Raw genomic sequence first — 16135 nt, 5'->3', positions numbered from 1 at the left:
CCAAAAGTGCTTTTTGTGTTTGCCATTGTTTTTGTCTTTCGGATGGGATCTCCCCTTTTAATCCCATTATTTCAACACCTGTTGGACAATGCATTTGTACAGTCATGTGTGATAATGAGCTAATTTATTAAATGCAATTAATGAATACATTGCCACCTCTTGTTTTGTGTCGTCTGTGTTTCTGTGTTTCCGGCATTTCACATTGGAACAGCTCATTCACCTTCCTTGTCTTCTCTCCGCCCTCCCTCCTAGGTAGGTTAAAGAGCTGCACCTGAGCCAGCCACTGATTGATGCAGCACCATAGTCAAATAGTGGAGTGGAGTAGGGGAACAGCAAACAGCCATTAAAGCAGCCAGCCCGCCCGCCCGCCCGCCCGCCCGTCACAATGGACCTACCTGTGTACACTAGATGGATGTGATGGAATGTACTGTGGTCCCTACATTTCAAGAAGAAGTAAGAATTGCAGTTGCAACAAACCCTTGCTTGCCTACAAAGAGAGCAGCAATTTGGATTTGTTACTATGTTACCTGGAAGAATAACAAACTGTGCAAGGATGGAGGTTGTAGGAGCAAGGAGAACAAGTTGTCTGTAAAGTTGGTGGATGCCTATTTTCCATTTTGCAGTCCCTTGTCTCCCTCTTGTGGCCTCCTGGAGGCAACTAGCTGTGCAAAAAAAAGACAGCCTGGGGGCCGGCTGTTGCAGTGTTGCCCTCTCAGGCAACACTGAGTGACTGACTGAGCCGCACCGTCTTATATAAAGTTCAGACGGAACTTTGCACGTGTCATAGTGGAGACCTCAGGAGCCAGAGCCAGCTTTCTGACATCATAATGGGGCCTCAGAGATAAAAGCCTGGGCCCAGGCAGTGTTGGTCAGTGCTGCTCAGCAGGCAGCACTGGACTGGATTAAAGCTGATACAAGGTGTGAAAGAAGAAGGGGTGGCAGTGGGCATGCACTTACTGCTGCTGCTGCTGCTGCTGCCAGTGTTTGCACGGCAGGAGGGCATTTGGGCGTTGCCAGGAAGGCGTTTTTATGTCGATTCCTCCTCTTTCAGCACTGCATTGTGGTGCAAGCAAAAGAAGCAAAACGCGCGGCACGTTCGGGTTATCGCTTCTCGGCCTTTTGGCTAAGATCAAGTGTAGTATCTGTTCTTATCAGTTTAATATCTGATACGTCTCCTATCTGGGGACCATATATTAAATGGATTTTTAGAACAGGGAGATGGAAATAGAGCTTGCTCTGTCCACTCCACGCATTGACCTGGTATTGCAGTATTTCCAGGACCGGTGCACCCTTTCCTTATGTGTTTACTAAAATCAGATTCCAAAAGTGCTTTTTGTGTTTGCCATTGTTTTTGTCTTTCGGATGGGATCTCCCCTTTTAATCCCATTATTTCAACACCTGTTGGACAATGCATTTGTACAGTCATGTGTGATAATGAGCTAATTTATTAAATGCAATTAATTAATACATTGCCACCTCTTGTTTTGTGTCGTCTGTGTTTCTGTGTTTCCGGCATTTCACATTGGAACAGCTCATTCACCTTCCTTGTCTTCTCTCCGCCCTCCCTCCTAGGTAGGTTAAAGAGCTGCACCTGGGCCAGCCACTGATTGATGCAGCACCATAGTCAAATAGTGGAGTGGAGTAGGGGAACAGCAAACAGCCATTAAAGCAGCCAGGCCGCCCGCCCGCCCGCCCGCCCGCCCGTCACAATGGACCTACCTGTGTACAATAGATGGATGTGATGGAATGTACTGTGGTCCCTACATTTCAAGAAGAAGTAAGAATTGCAGTTGCAACAAACCCTTGCTTGCCTACAAAGAGAGCAGCAATTTGGATTTGTTACTATGTTACCTGGAAGAATAACAAACTGTGCAAGGATGGAGGTTGTAGGAGCAAGGAGAACAAGTTGTCTGTAAAGTTGGTGGATGCCTATTTTCCATTTTGCAGTCCCTTGTCTCCCTCTTGTGGCCTCCTGGAGGCAACTAGCTGTGCAAAAAAAAGACAGCCTGGGGGCCGGCTGTTGCAGTGTTGCCCTCTCAGGCAACACTGAGTGACTGACTGAGCCGCACCGTCTTATATAAAGTTCAGACGGAACTTTGCACGTGTCATAGTGGAGACCTCAGGAGCCAGAGCCAGCTTTCTGACATCATAATGGGGCCTCAGAGATAAAAGCCTGGGCCCAGGCAGTGTTGGTCAGTGCTGCTCAGCAGGCAGCACTGGACTGGATTAAAGCTGATACAAGGTGTGAAAGGAGAAGGGGTGGCAGTGGGCATGCACTTACTGCTGCTGCTGCTGCTGCTGCTGCCAGTGTTTGCACGGCAGGAGGGCATTTGGGCGTTGCCAGGAAGGCGTTTTTATGTCGATTCCTCCTCTTTCAGCACTGCATTGTGGTGCAAGCAAAAGAAGCAAAACGCGCGGCACATTCGGGTTATCGCTTCTCGGCCTTTTGGCTAAGATCAAGTGTAGTATCTGTTCTTATCAGTTTAATATCTGATACGTCCCCTATCTGGGGACCATATATTAAATGGATTTTTAGAACAGGGAGATGGAAATAGAGCTTGCTCTGTCCACTCCACGCATTGACCTGGTATTGCAGTATTTCCAGGACCGGTGCACCCTTTCCTTATGTGTTTACTAAAATCAGATTCCAAAAGTGCTTTTTGTGTTTGCCATTGTTTTTGTCTTTCGGATGGGATCTCCCCTTTTAATCCCATTATTTCAACACCTGTTGGACAATGCATTTGTACAGTCATGTGTGATAATGAGCTAATTTATTAAATGCAATTAATTAATACATTGCCACCTCTTGTTTTGTGTCGTCTGTGTTTCTGTGTTTCCGGCATTTCACATTGGAACAGCTCATTCACCTTCCTTGTCTTCTCTCCGCCCTCCCTCCTAGGTAGGTTAAAGAGCTGCACCTGAGCCAGCCACTGATTGATGCAGCACCATAGTGAAATAGTGGAGTGGAGTAGGGGAACAGCAAACAGCCATTAAAGCAGCCAGCCCGTCCGCCCGCCCGTCACAATGGACCTACCTGTGTACACTAGATGGATGTGATGGAATGTACTGTGGTCCCTACATTTCAAGAAGAAGTAAGAATTGCAGTTGCAACAAACCCTTGCTTGCCTACAAAGAGAGCAGCAATTTGGATTTGTTACTATGTTACCTGGAAGAATAACAAACTGTGCAAGGATGGAAGTTGTAGGAGCAAGGAGAACAAGTTGTCTGTAAAGTTGGTGGATGCCTATTTTCCATTTTGCAGTCCCTTGTCTCCCTCTTGTGGCCTCCTGGAGGCAACTAGCTGTGCAAAAAAAAGACAGCCTGGGGGCCGGCTGTTGCAGTGTTGCCCTCTCAGGCAACACTGAGTGACTGACTGAGCCGCACCGTCTTATATAAAGTTCAGACGGAACTTTGCACGTGTCATAGTGGAGACCTCAGGAGCCAGAGCCAGCTTTCTGACATCATAATGGGGCCTCAGAGATAAAAGCCTGGGCCCAGGCAGTGTTGGTTAGTGCTGCTCAGCAGGCAGCACTGGACTGGATTAAAGCTGATACAAGGTGTGAAAGGAGAAGGGGTGGCAGTGGGCATGCACTTACTGCTGCTGCTGCTGCTGCTGCTGCTGCCAGTGTTTGCACGGCAGGAGGGCATTTGGGCGTTGCCAGGAAGGCGTTTTTATGTCGATTCCTCCTCTTTCAGCACTGCATTGTGGTGCAAGCAAAAGAAGCAAAACGCGCGGCACGTTCGGGTTATCGCTTCTCGGCCTTTTGGCTAAGATCAAGTGTAGTATCTGTTCTTATCAGTTTAATATCTGATACGTCCCCTATCTGGGGACCATATATTAAATGGATTTTTAGAACAGGGAGATGGAAATAGAGCTTGCTCTGTCCACTCCACGCATTGACCTGGTATTGCAGTATTTCCAGGACCGGTGCACCCTTTCCTTATGTGTTTACTAAAATCAGATTCCAAAAGTGCTTTTTGTGTTTGCCATTGTTTTTGTCTTTCAGATGGGATCTCCCCTTTTAATCCCATTATTTCAACACCTGTTGGACAATGCATTTGTACAGTCATGTGTGATAATGAGCTAATTTATTAAATGCAATTAATTAATACATTGCCACCTCTTGTTTTGTGTCGTCTGTGTTTCTGTGTTTCCGGCATTTCACATTGGAACAGCTCATTCACCTTCCTTGTCTTCTCTCCGCCCTCCCTCCTAGGTAGGTTAAAGAGCTGCACCTGAGCCAGCCACTGATTGATGCAGCACCATAGTCAAATAGTGGAGTGGAGTAGGGGAACAGCAAACAGCCATTAAAGCAGCCAGCCCGCCCGCCCGCCCGTCACAATGGACCTACCTGTGTACACTAGATGGATGTGATGGAATGTACTGTGGTCCCTACATTTCAAGAAGAAGTAAGAATTGCAGTTGCAACAAACCCTTGCTTGCCTACAAAGAGAGCAGCAATTTGGATTTGTTACTATGTTACCTGGAAGAATAACAAACTGTGCAAGGATGGAGGTTGTAGGAGCAAGGAGAACAAGTTGTCTGTAAAGTTGGTGGATGCCTATTTTCCATTTTGCAGTCCCTTGTCTCCCTCTTGTGGCCTCCTGGAGGCAACTAGCTGTGCAAAAAAAAGACAGCCTGGGGGCCGGCTGTTGCAGTGTTGCCCTCTCAGGCAACACTGAGTGACTGACTGAGCCGCACCGTCTTATATAAAGTTCAGACGGAACTTTGCACGTGTCATAGTGGAGACCTCAGGAGCCAGAGCCAGCTTTCTGACATCATAATGGGGCCTCAGAGATAAAAGCCTGGGCCCAGGCAGTGTTGGTTAGTGCTGCTCAGCAGGCAGCACTGGACTGGATTAAAGCTGATACAAGGTGTGAAAGGAGAAGGGGTGGCAGTGGGCATGCACTTACTGCTGCTGCTGCTGCCAGTGTTTGCACGGCAGGAGGGCATTTGGGCGTTGCCAGGAAGGCATTTTTATGTCGATTCCTCCTCTTTCAGCACTGCATTGTGGTGCAAGCAAAAGAAGCAAAACGCGCGGCACATTCGGGTTATCGCTTCTCGGCCTTTTGGCTAAGATCAAGTGTAGTATCTGTTCTTATCAGTTTAATATCTGATACGTCCCCTATCTGGGGACCATATATTAAATGGATTTTTAGAACAGGGAGATGGAAATAGAGCTTGCTCTGTCCACTCCACGCATTGACCTGGTATTGCAGTATTTCCAGGACCGGTGCACCCTTTCCTTATGTGTTTACTAAAATCAGATTCCAAAAGTGCTTTTTGTGTTTGCCATTGTTTTTGTCTTTCGGATGGGATCTCCCCTTTTAATCCCATTATTTCAACACCTGTTGGACAATGCATTTGTACAGTCATGTGTGATAATGAGCTAATTTATTAAATGCAATTAATTAATACATTGCCACCTCTTGTTTTGTGTCGTCTGTGTTTCTGTGTTTCCGGCATTTCACATTGGAACAGCTCATTCACCTTCCTTGTCTTCTCTCCGCCCTCCCTCCTAGGTAGGTTAAAGAGCTGCACCTGAGCCAGCCACTGATTGATGCAGCACCATAGTGAAATAGTGGAGTGGAGTAGGGGAACAGCAAACAGCCATTAAAGCAGCCAGCCCGTCCGCCCGCCCGTCACAATGGACCTACCTGTGTACACTAGATGGATGTGATGGAATGTACTGTGGTCCCTACATTTCAAGAAGAAGTAAGAATTGCAGTTGCAACAAACCCTTGCTTGCCTACAAAGAGAGCAGCAATTTGGATTTGTTACTATGTTACCTGGAAGAATAACAAACTGTGCAAGGATGGAAGTTGTAGGAGCAAGGAGAACAAGTTGTCTGTAAAGTTGGTGGATGCCTATTTTCCATTTTGCAGTCCCTTGTCTCCCTCTTGTGGCCTCCTGGAGGCAACTAGCTGTGCAAAAAAAAGACAGCCTGGGGGCCGGCTGTTGCAGTGTTGCCCTCTCAGGCAACACTGAGTGACTGACTGAGCCGCACCGTCTTATATAAAGTTCAGACGGAACTTTGCACGTGTCATAGTGGAGACCTCAGGAGCCAGAGCCAGCTTTCTGACATCATAATGGGGCCTCAGAGATAAAAGCCTGGGCCCAGGCAGTGTTGGTTAGTGCTGCTCAGCAGGCAGCACTGGACTGGATTAAAGCTGATACAAGGTGTGAAAGGAGAAGGGGTGGCAGTGGGCATGCACTTACTGCTGCTGCTGCTGCTGCTGCTGCTGCCAGTGTTTGCACGGCAGGAGGGCATTTGGGCGTTGCCAGGAAGGCGTTTTTATGTCGATTCCTCCTCTTTCAGCACTGCATTGTGGTGCAAGCAAAAGAAGCAAAACGCGCGGCACATTCGGGTTATCGCTTCTCGGCCTTTTGGCTAAGATCAAGTGTAGTATCTGTTCTTATCAGTTTAATATCTGATACGTCCCCTATCTGGGGACCATATATTAAATGGATTTTTAGAACAGGGAGATGGAAATAGAGCTTGCTCTGTCCACTCCACGCATTGACCTGGTATTGCAGTATTTCCAGGACCGGTGCACCCTTTCCTTATGTGTTTACTAAAATCAGATTCCAAAAGTGCTTTTTGTGTTTGCTATTGTTTTTGTCTTTCGGATGGGATCTCCCCTTTTAATCCCATTATTTCAACACCTGTTGGACAATGCATTTGTACAGTCATGTGTGATAATGAGCTAATTTATTAAATGCAATTAATTAATACATTGCCACCTCTTGTTTTGTGTCGTCTGTGTTTCTGTGTTTCCGGCATTTCACATTGGAACAGCTCATTCACCTTCCTTGTCTTCTCTCCGCCCTCCCTCCTAGGTAGGTTAAAGAGCTGCACCTGAGCCAGCCACTGATTGATGCAGCACCATAGTCAAATAGTGGAGTGGAGTAGGGGAACAGCAAACAGCCATTAAAGCAGCCAGCCCGCCCGCCCGTCACAATGGACCTACCTGTGTACACTAGATGGATGTGATGGAATGTACTGTGGTCCCTACATTTCAAGAAGAAGTAAGAATTGCAGTTGCAATAAACCCTTGCTTGCCTACAAAGAGAGCAGCAATTTGGATTTGTTACTATGTTACCTGGAAGAATAACAAACTGTGCAAGGATGGAGGTTGTAGGAGCAAGGAGAACAAGTTGTCTGTAAAGTTGGTGGATGCCTATTTTCCATTTTGCAGTCCCTTGTCTCCCTCTTGTGGCCTCCTGGAGGCAACTAGCTGTGCAAAAAAAAGACAGCCTGGGGGCCGGCTGTTGCAGTGTTGCCCTCTCAGGCAACACTGAGTGACTGACTGAGCCGCACCGTCTTATATAAAGTTCAGACGGAACTTTGCACGTGTCATAGTGGAGACCTCAGGAGCCAGAGCCAGCTTTCTGACATCATAATGGGGCCTCAGAGATAAAAGCCTGGGCCCTGGCAGTGTTGGTCAGTGCTGCTCAGCAGGCAGCACTGGACTGGATTAAAGCTGATACAAGGTGTGAAAGGAGAAGGGGTGGCAGTGGGCATGCACTTACTGCTGCTGCTGCTGCTGCTGCTGCTCCTGCTGCCAGTGTTTGCACGGCAGGAGGGCATTTGGGCGTTGCCAGGAAGGCGTTTTTATGTCGATTCCTCCTCTTTCAGCACTGCATTGTGGTGCAAGCAAAAGAAGCAAATCCTGTCTTGCTTCCTCTCCGGCCTTTATTCACCTCCCGCTTAGTAGCTGTGAGTGTGTGTGAGCCTGCAGGGCCCCATGGAATTGCCTAGGAGTAGGCTGAATCGCTGCAAGGGGTGAACAGCAGTATTGGGCAGGCTCGGTCAACGTGCGGCCCGTTCGGGTTATCGCTTCTCGGCCTTTTGGCTAAGATCAAGTGTAGTATCTGTTCTTATCAGTTTAATATCTGATACGTCCCCTATCTGGGGACCATATATTAAATGGATTTTTAGAACAGGGAGATGGAAATAGAGCTTGCTCTGTCCACTCCACGCATTGACCTGGTATTGCAGTATTTCCAGGACCGGTGCACCCTTTCCTTATGTGTTTACTAAAATCAGATTCCAAAAGTGCTTTTTGTGTTTGCCATTGTTTTTGTCTTTCGGATGGGATCTCCCCTTTTAATCCCATTATTTCAACACCTGTTGGACAATGCATTTGTACAGTCATGTGTGATAATGAGCTAATTTATTAAATGCAATTAATTAATACATTGCCACCTCTTGTTTTGTGTCGTCTGTGTTTCTGTGTTTCCGGCATTTCACATTGGAACAGCTCATTCACCTTCCTTGTCTTCTCTCCGCCCTCCCTCCTAGGTAGGTTAAAGAGCTGCACCTGAGCCAGCCACTGATTGATGCAGCACCATAGTCAAATAGTGGAGTGGAGTAGGGGAACAGCAAACAGCCATTAAAGCAGCCAGCCCGCCCGCCCGCCCGCCCGCCCGTCACAATGGACCTACCTGTGTACACTAGATGGATGTGATGGAATGTACTGTGGTCCCTACATTTCAAGAAGAAGTAAGAATTGCAGTTGCAACAAACCCTTGCTTGCCTACAAAGAGAGCAGCAATTTGGATTTGTTACTATGTTACCTGGAAGAATAACAAACTGTGCAAGGATGGAGGTTGTAGGAGCAAGGAGAACAAGTTGTCTGTAAAGTTGGTGGATGCCTATTTTCCATTTTGCAGTCCCTTGTCTCCCTCTTGTGGCCTCCTGGAGGCAACTAGCTGTGCAAAAAAAAGACAGCCTGGGGGCCGGCTGTTGCAGTGTTGCCCTCTCAGGCAACACTGAGTGACTGACTGAGCCGTACCGTCTTATATAAAGTTCAGACGGAACTTTGCACGTGTCATAGTGGAGACCTCAGGAGCCAGAGCCAGCTTTCTGACATCATAATGGGGCCTCAGAGATAAAAGCCTGGGCCCAGGCAGTGTTGGTCAGTGCTGCTCAGCAGGCAGCACTGGACTGGATTAAAGCTGATACAAGGTGTGAAAGGAGAAGGGGTGGCAGTGGGCATGCACTTACTGCTGCTGCTGCTGCTGCTGCTGCTGCTGCTGCCAGTGTTTGCACGGCAGGAGGGCATTTGGGCGTTGCCAGGAAGTCGTTTTTATGTCGATTCCTCCTCTTTCAGCACTGCATTGTGGTGCAAGCAAAAGAAGCAAAACGCGCGGCACGTTCGGGTTATCGCTTCTCGGCCTTTTGGCTAAGATCAAGTGTAGTATCTGTTCTTATCAGTTTAATATCTGATACGTCCCCTATCTGGGGACCATATATTAAATGGATTTTTAGAACAGGGAGATGGAAATAGAGCTTGCTCTGTCCACTCCACGCATTGACCTGGTATTGCAGTATTTCCAGGACCGGTGCACCCTTTCCTTATGTGTTTACTAAAATCAGATTCCAAAAGTGCTTTTTGTGTTTGCCATTGTTTTTGTCTTTCGGATGGGATCTCCCCTTTTAATCCCATTATTTCAACACCTGTTGGACAATGCATTTGTACAGTCATGTGTGATAATGAGCTAATTTATTAAATGCAATTAATTAATACATTGCCACCTCTTGTTTTGTGTCGTCTGTGTTTCTGTGTTTCCGGCATTTCACATTGGAACAGCTCATTCACCTTCCTTGTCTTCTCTCCGCCCTCCCTCCTAGGTAGGTTAAAGAGCTGCACCTGAGCCAGCCACTGATTGATGCAGCACCATAGTCAAATAGTGGAGTGGAGTAGGGGAACAGCAAACAGCCATTAAAGCAGCCAGCCAGCCCGCCCGCCCGCCCGCCCGTCACAATGGACCTACCTGTGTACACTAGATGGATGTGATGGAATGTACTGTGGTCCCTACATTTCAAGAAGAAGTAAGAATTGCAGTTGCAACAAACCCTTGCTTGCCTACAAAGAGAGCAGCAATTTGGATTTGTTACTATGTTACCTGGAAGAATAACAAACTGTGCAAGGATGGAGGTTGTAGGAGCAAGGAGAACAAGTTGTCTGTAAAGTTGGTGGATGCCTATTTTCCATTTTGCATGACCTGCCTAGGTAGAGTCGTGTGTTAACCTTAAACCATACTATCCCCCACCCCCATTTAGTAACGACACATGACACCGAGGTTGGATGTGAAATGGCCACAGCAGCCGTTTATTAATTTCACAGTTTTATAAAAACAATTTAAATCCGAAACATTCGGATAACTAGTTAGGAATCCACCGGAGAATTCCTCCTAATAATTCACATGACCCAACATGGGTCAGAATCATAAATAACCATTAAACGTTAACATTAACCCGAGCAGAGGAAGTCCTTGAAGCCCCTTCAGATGTTCCTTTCAAGAACACACCGAATTAGCCATCTGCAAACCACTAATTACCTCCAGCCGTAAACCAGCTCGGAAGCACCGTTCACCTCTGCAGATGGCTCCACCCACTAGAAGTCCACTTCAAGGGGATAACACCCGTTGAAGCCCTCAAGTGATATACCGCCCACTAGAAGTCCACTTCAAAGGGATAACACCCGATGAAGCCTTCAAGTGACATACCTTCTACCAGAAGACCACTTCAAAGGGATAACACCCGATGAAGTCTTCAACCATGTACCTTTTTTGGGGGACGCATACCCCCGATGCGACCCCCCCACCATTTTGTACTGACTGGCCTCAAGGACTCCCCCCGCCAGCTGCCATGACAACAGAACCTACTCCGGAAAAAAGAAAAACATGTTAAATAAACACACAAAATAAAACACAACGCTCATATACGGACGTACAGAAGACCTAAGGAGTAACAAAACAAGGGTGGGAGGGTGGGAGCCTTGCTTCTTGTGTACTACTCCTCCCGCTGCTTCCGGCTCAATGCCGAGAAACAGCGGGAAGCGCAGTAACGGCCCCCCCGTCCCCCCTAGCTCCTCCCCGTCCCTCCTTCAGCTTCTTCACCTTTCCCTCACCTCTTAACATTAACCCTTTCCCTACCAGGACGGTCATGTCGGCTTCCCTCAAGCCTGCAGCTGCGTCCAGCCTCTTCTTGACCTGCCTAGGTAGAGTCGTGTGTTAACCTTAAACCATACTATCCCCCACCCCCATTTAGTAACGACACATGACACCGAGGTTGGATGTGAAATGGCCACAGCAGCCGTTTATTAATTTCACAGTTTTATAAAAACAATTTAAATCCGAAACATTCGGATAACTAGTTAGGAATCCACCGGAGAATTCCTCCTAATAATTCACATGACCCAACATGGGTCAGAATCATAAATAACCATTAAACGTTAACATTAACCCGAGCAGAGGAAGTCCTTGAAGCCCCTTCAGATGTTCCTTTCAAGAACACACCGAATTAGCCATCTGCAAACCACTAATTACCTCCAGCCGTAAACCAGCTCGGAAGCACCGTTCACCTCTGCAGATGGCTCCACCCACTAGAAGTCCACTTCAAGGGGATAACACCCGTTGAAGCCCTCAAGTGATATACCGCCCACTAGAAGTCCACTTCAAAGGGATAACACCCGATGAAGCCTTCAAGTGACATACCTTCTACCAGAAGACCACTTCAAAGGGATAACACCCGATGAAGTCTTCAACCATGTACCTTTTTTGGGGGACGCATACCCCCGATGCGACCCCCCCACCATTTTGTACTGACTGGCCTCAAGGACTCCCCCCGCCACCGCGAAACAGGCCTTGACCACCTTAAGCCTGTGAGTTCCTCCACACCACCACCGCCCTTTCTATGCCTTCTGCTATAGCCAAGCTCCAAATATCAATGCCAACCTCGGTCAGATGAACCCCGTCACTCCTCCAGAAATTCCCCAATCCTGACTCCAAATCCCTATGCCTCACGCAAATGCCCCCGTTCTTTGCCACAAAACGGGACACCGCCCGGTTAACTTTTATCCGAGCCTTATTGACTCTCTCCACCGATCTAGCTAACCGCCAATGCTTCCTTGGGACTATGTCCGACCACACTACCACCAACTTGGGATAAGATACCCACAAACACAACAAATCATGTTTGATATCCCGCACCAACTCACGAAAAGGGCGGACTCCTAAGTCATTCCCACCCACGTGCAACACTAAAACCTCCGGAACCCTATCAAGCCGCACATATGTCTGGAATTCCGCCAACACCCTGTTCCACGACATACCTCTAAACCCCAGCCAATGCACAACCGCATCCTGTCGCGGAATGCGCAACTGGCGACCATCCGGGCGGACGTCCGCCCTCAAAGCCCCCCAGTGCACGTACGAATGACCCATCAACCACACCAGACAAGGAGGCGAATCTGAAACGGAAAACACAGTTAGGCACCACCATATACATTTGCAAGCATAAACAACAAAATTACAACATATGGGGGCGGACATAGGACTTAAACCTTTTAGACTCCCAACGACCAATACGCCTCACCCCCTCATCATCCAACCCCCAGCGCCCTGCTTCCGTTGCTGCGCCAATCCGGAAGGAATGAGATGAATATGAGCCTGCCGCAACCCCAACCGCCGTCAAACATTTTTTAAAAACAGCTCCAAACTGAAACCTGGACAAGAACGACCCGTCCACATGACATAACAAAGGCAAATCTGGAGACCCCCTGTTTTTTGTAAAACCACGCATGCACTCTACTGGGCACATGACCGACCCCGGGAGAGCGAACAAAACTATCAGTTTTCCCTTCCCTAATTGGTCAGTTTTTGATCTACGCAACCATACCTCCAACCGATCTGCAAAAAGGCTCACCTCCCCAGATCTCAGCCCCCCTGCCTGTTTAGTACTTGGCGACACCAACTCACCTATTCTAAATGCTCCGAAGAACGCCAACGAGAAAGCCAACCGAAACAAATCCATTTCATCTGAAGAACGACATACCGATGCCAATGAACCACCCAACAAGCCCAGCAAAGCAAACGACACCGGCCTTCTACTATCCGCCTCCACCCTACCTCTGCGCAACCCCTTCAAAGCCTGCGATACCAGAAATTCCTTCGATACATCCCGCAAGCCCCGCAACTTAAGCCCAAACGCCACCGCGGATATAAACCGGTTCACCTTCGCTACTGAAAACCCCGCCTCCCAGGCATCCCCTAACCAATACAAAAGTGCCACCAACCTGTCTCTATCCGTATTGACATCACCCAACTCTCTTACCCACTCCTCCCACTGCCTCCAACAAGCAGCATAAGCCCTCCACGTCGTGCCCGCCAAAGACCTTTGTAACAGCTGCTCTACGGGACCGATACCAGATCCCATAGATGATCCGGACACGCCAAACCAATACGTTCCGCTCCCGGAGCCAATTGCCGAAACCGGTCCCACTGCGAGCGAGAAAGAGCATCAGCAACACAATTCCGTACACCCGGGACATGCACCGCCACCACCCACGCGTTCAGCGACAAACACACCAACACTAAATGTCGCAACAATTGAACTACCGGAGGAGAGGACGCCGTGATGTTATTAATGGCAAGCACCACACCCATGTTGTCGCAGTAAAAACGGACCTTCTTATCCCTGAGCCTGTCCCCCCAAATGGTAGCCGCCACCACGATGGGAAACAGCTCGAGCAGGGCCAGATTCCGCGTCAATCCACTGGACACCCAGCTAGCCGGCCATTGACCTGCGCACCACGGACCTCCCCCGTAAGCTCCAAAGCCACCCGCCCCAGCCGCATCCGTGAAAATATTCAGATCACTCGTATCCTGCGCTGGGGCCATCCATAGCGAGCGACCATTGTACTGGCCCAAGAAGTCATCCCAAACCTGAAGATCAGCTCGGTGCTCCTCCTTGAGCCTCACAAAATGATGCGGCGCCCGCACTCCCGCCGTTGCCGCCGCCAACCTTCTACCAAACACCCTCCCCATCGGCATAATCCGGCAGGCGAAATTCAACTTCCCCAGCAGCGACTGAAGCTCCCTCAACGACATTTTCTTCCTTCTACAAGCCCGTCGCACCTCCAGCCTCAAAGCACCCAGCTTATCCGCCGGGAGCCGACACTCCATTGCCACCGAGTCAATTTCGATTCCCAAGAAACAAATCGTCGCTACCGGGCCCTCCGTTTTTTCCGGCGCCAAAGGGATCCCAAAATCCCTCGCCACCTTCTGCAGGGCATGAAGCAAGTTACCGCAAACCGGCGAACCCCCCGGGCCAACGCACAAAAAATCATCTAAGTAATGGATCAACGAATCGACCCCGGATACTCCCCTCGTTACCCACTCCACGAAGCTACTAAACGCCTCGAAGTATGCACAAGAAAGAGAACACCCCATCGGAAGGCACCGATCCACGTAAAAGGCCCCATTCCAAAAACAGCCCAACAGCCGTTGGCTTTCTGGATGCACCGGCAACAACCTGAACGCCGCCTCGATGTCGGTTTTTGCTAGCAGCGCCCCCGGACCCGCAGCCCGCACTAACCCCACCGCCTTATCGAATGAGGTATAAACTACGGAACACAACTCGTGATCAATCCCGTCGTTTACCGACGAACCTTTGGGATACGATAAATGTTGAATCAAACGAAACTTTCCGGGCTCGCGTTTAGGGACAATACCCAAAGGGGACACAACTAAATCTTTCACCGGCGACTCCACAAATGGCCCCGACATGCGCCCCAACGAAACTTCTTTTAACAACTTTTCCGACACGACTTCCGCATGCACGTAAGCCGATTTTAAATTTCTCCGCGTAACCGGAACCTCATAAGGAGGCGGAGGAATAACAAAACCAACACTAAACCCTTCATAAAGCAACTTAGCCGCCGCCCTATCCGGATACTCATTTAGATAAGGGGCCATCCTTTCCACCCTCACCGGCGACACCCCCTTGACCAGCCCCGTGCTGGTTCCCGGACCTCTTTTTACGCAGACATTTTGCCGCCCCGTGTGATGCACCATTACACTCGGAGCACACGTGCTTGAACTTGCACGTGGCCCCGAACTTACACTGGCCTTCATTGAATTGCCAGCAAAACCCCGCCTTTCCCCCGCCGCTTGGTCCACTCTGACTAGTCTGGCCTCCCTGGCCACCGCTCCCGGGAAAGGGCTGCCTAACCGGAACCGTAACCCGTAACCAGAGAGCAATATCCTTCTGGTCCCACCGAATCGCCGGCCGAACCGCCTTCCGCTGACGGAATTGCTCATCATATCGCAGCCACGCCTGACCCCCATACGCCCTATGAGCCTCCCCAATAGCATCAAAATAACAAAATAACGCCGAACAATTTTCCGGCGCCTTTTCCCCTATCACACTAGCCAATATGGCGAACGCCTGCGACCAATTAACGAACGTCTGCGGGATAAGCCTATACCGCCGCCGTTCCTCCTCGTCCTTTTTACTCTCATCCCGCTTGCCCTTATCCAAATTGAATTTAGCCAGCGGCAAGAGAGAAAAAATTTCAACATATTCATCTTTCCAGATCCGATCACGCACCTCCTGCTTTAAATGCGCCCCCAACGGACCCTCAAAACAAACATACACCTCCCCCCGAGCACGATCGTCCATGCGCACTCGATCGCCGTCCTTCTGTGCCTCAGTCTGCACCGACACCGCGACCGCCTCTCTAACCGCCACCACAGGACGCGCCTGCAACGATCCCACTTCCCTGGAGCCTTCCCAAACTACCGCAGGGGACACTTCCGTTACTACCGGCGCCGCGGCCCTATCCAGGCGCCCCACCAGCTCCCGTAAGCAACCCACTAAATCTGCCAAACCCGCTCCGTCGCGTCCGCCCGCGCCACTACCGGCCCCCGATGCTATGCTAGCAGCCCCCCCGCCGACACCCGACATAAAAATCGCTGGATAAGACAATAAAGGAGTTATACACTCACCGGGCTGCACAGGCGCTGTGTTCCCGTCAGCCGGACCATCCTGACCTCGACGATAGACGTCCAGTTCACCTTCCTCCAGTTCTTCTCTCGCCGACGACTGTCCCTCCCAACGACCTCTTCGGAAAGGGGATGAGGACGCGCTGACCGATGGGCCGGCAACCTGCCGCCCGACCGCCGGGACCCAGACTTCCGACCGGACCTGTTGCCTCGACGTCGCTGCAGATCTAGTCGTCCGTCTAGACGATCCTGACGAAGCCTGCCCCCTGGCCGGAACATCACCATGCGGGGCGGCCGTACCTTGCTCTTGACATCTTCCATCTGATGGGGGAGGGGTGA

The 16135-nt window shown here is 49.6% G+C and overlaps 7 non-coding genes across 7 annotated transcripts; all 7 read left to right on the top strand.

The window, feature by feature from the left end:
• The first annotated feature begins 1103 nt into the window (after window positions 1-1103).
• Window positions 1104-1294, top strand: LOC142680847 (U2 spliceosomal RNA). Its single transcript, XR_012853261.1, has one exon. It is a non-coding gene; the product is annotated as a U2 spliceosomal RNA (small nuclear RNA).
• A 1136-nt stretch (window positions 1295-2430) lies between these two features.
• Window positions 2431-2621, top strand: LOC142680647 (U2 spliceosomal RNA). Its single transcript, XR_012853097.1, has one exon. It is a non-coding gene; the product is annotated as a U2 spliceosomal RNA (small nuclear RNA).
• Window positions 2622-3748: 1127 nt separating this feature from the next.
• LOC142680646 (U2 spliceosomal RNA) lies at window positions 3749-3939 on the top strand. Its single transcript, XR_012853096.1, has one exon. It is a non-coding gene; the product is annotated as a U2 spliceosomal RNA (small nuclear RNA).
• A 1115-nt stretch (window positions 3940-5054) lies between these two features.
• LOC142680645 (U2 spliceosomal RNA) lies at window positions 5055-5245 on the top strand. Its single transcript, XR_012853095.1, has one exon. It is a non-coding gene; the product is annotated as a U2 spliceosomal RNA (small nuclear RNA).
• A 1127-nt stretch (window positions 5246-6372) lies between these two features.
• On the top strand, window positions 6373-6563 carry LOC142680644 (U2 spliceosomal RNA). The gene has a single exon (XR_012853094.1). It is a non-coding gene; the product is annotated as a U2 spliceosomal RNA (small nuclear RNA).
• A 1274-nt stretch (window positions 6564-7837) lies between these two features.
• LOC142680643 (U2 spliceosomal RNA) lies at window positions 7838-8028 on the top strand. The gene has a single exon (XR_012853093.1). It is a non-coding gene; the product is annotated as a U2 spliceosomal RNA (small nuclear RNA).
• A 1141-nt stretch (window positions 8029-9169) lies between these two features.
• LOC142680641 (U2 spliceosomal RNA) lies at window positions 9170-9360 on the top strand. The gene has a single exon (XR_012853092.1). It is a non-coding gene; the product is annotated as a U2 spliceosomal RNA (small nuclear RNA).
• The last annotated feature ends 6775 nt before the right edge of the window (window positions 9361-16135 follow it).

Source organism: Rhinoderma darwinii (assembly GCF_050947455.1).
Source record: "Rhinoderma darwinii isolate aRhiDar2 chromosome 2 unlocalized genomic scaffold, aRhiDar2.hap1 SUPER_2_unloc_56, whole genome shotgun sequence".
Lineage (NCBI taxonomy): Eukaryota > Metazoa > Chordata > Amphibia > Anura > Rhinodermatidae > Rhinoderma > Rhinoderma darwinii.
Note: the sequence above shows the minus strand (reverse complement) of the source record. Positions and strands in the feature narration are given on the sequence as shown.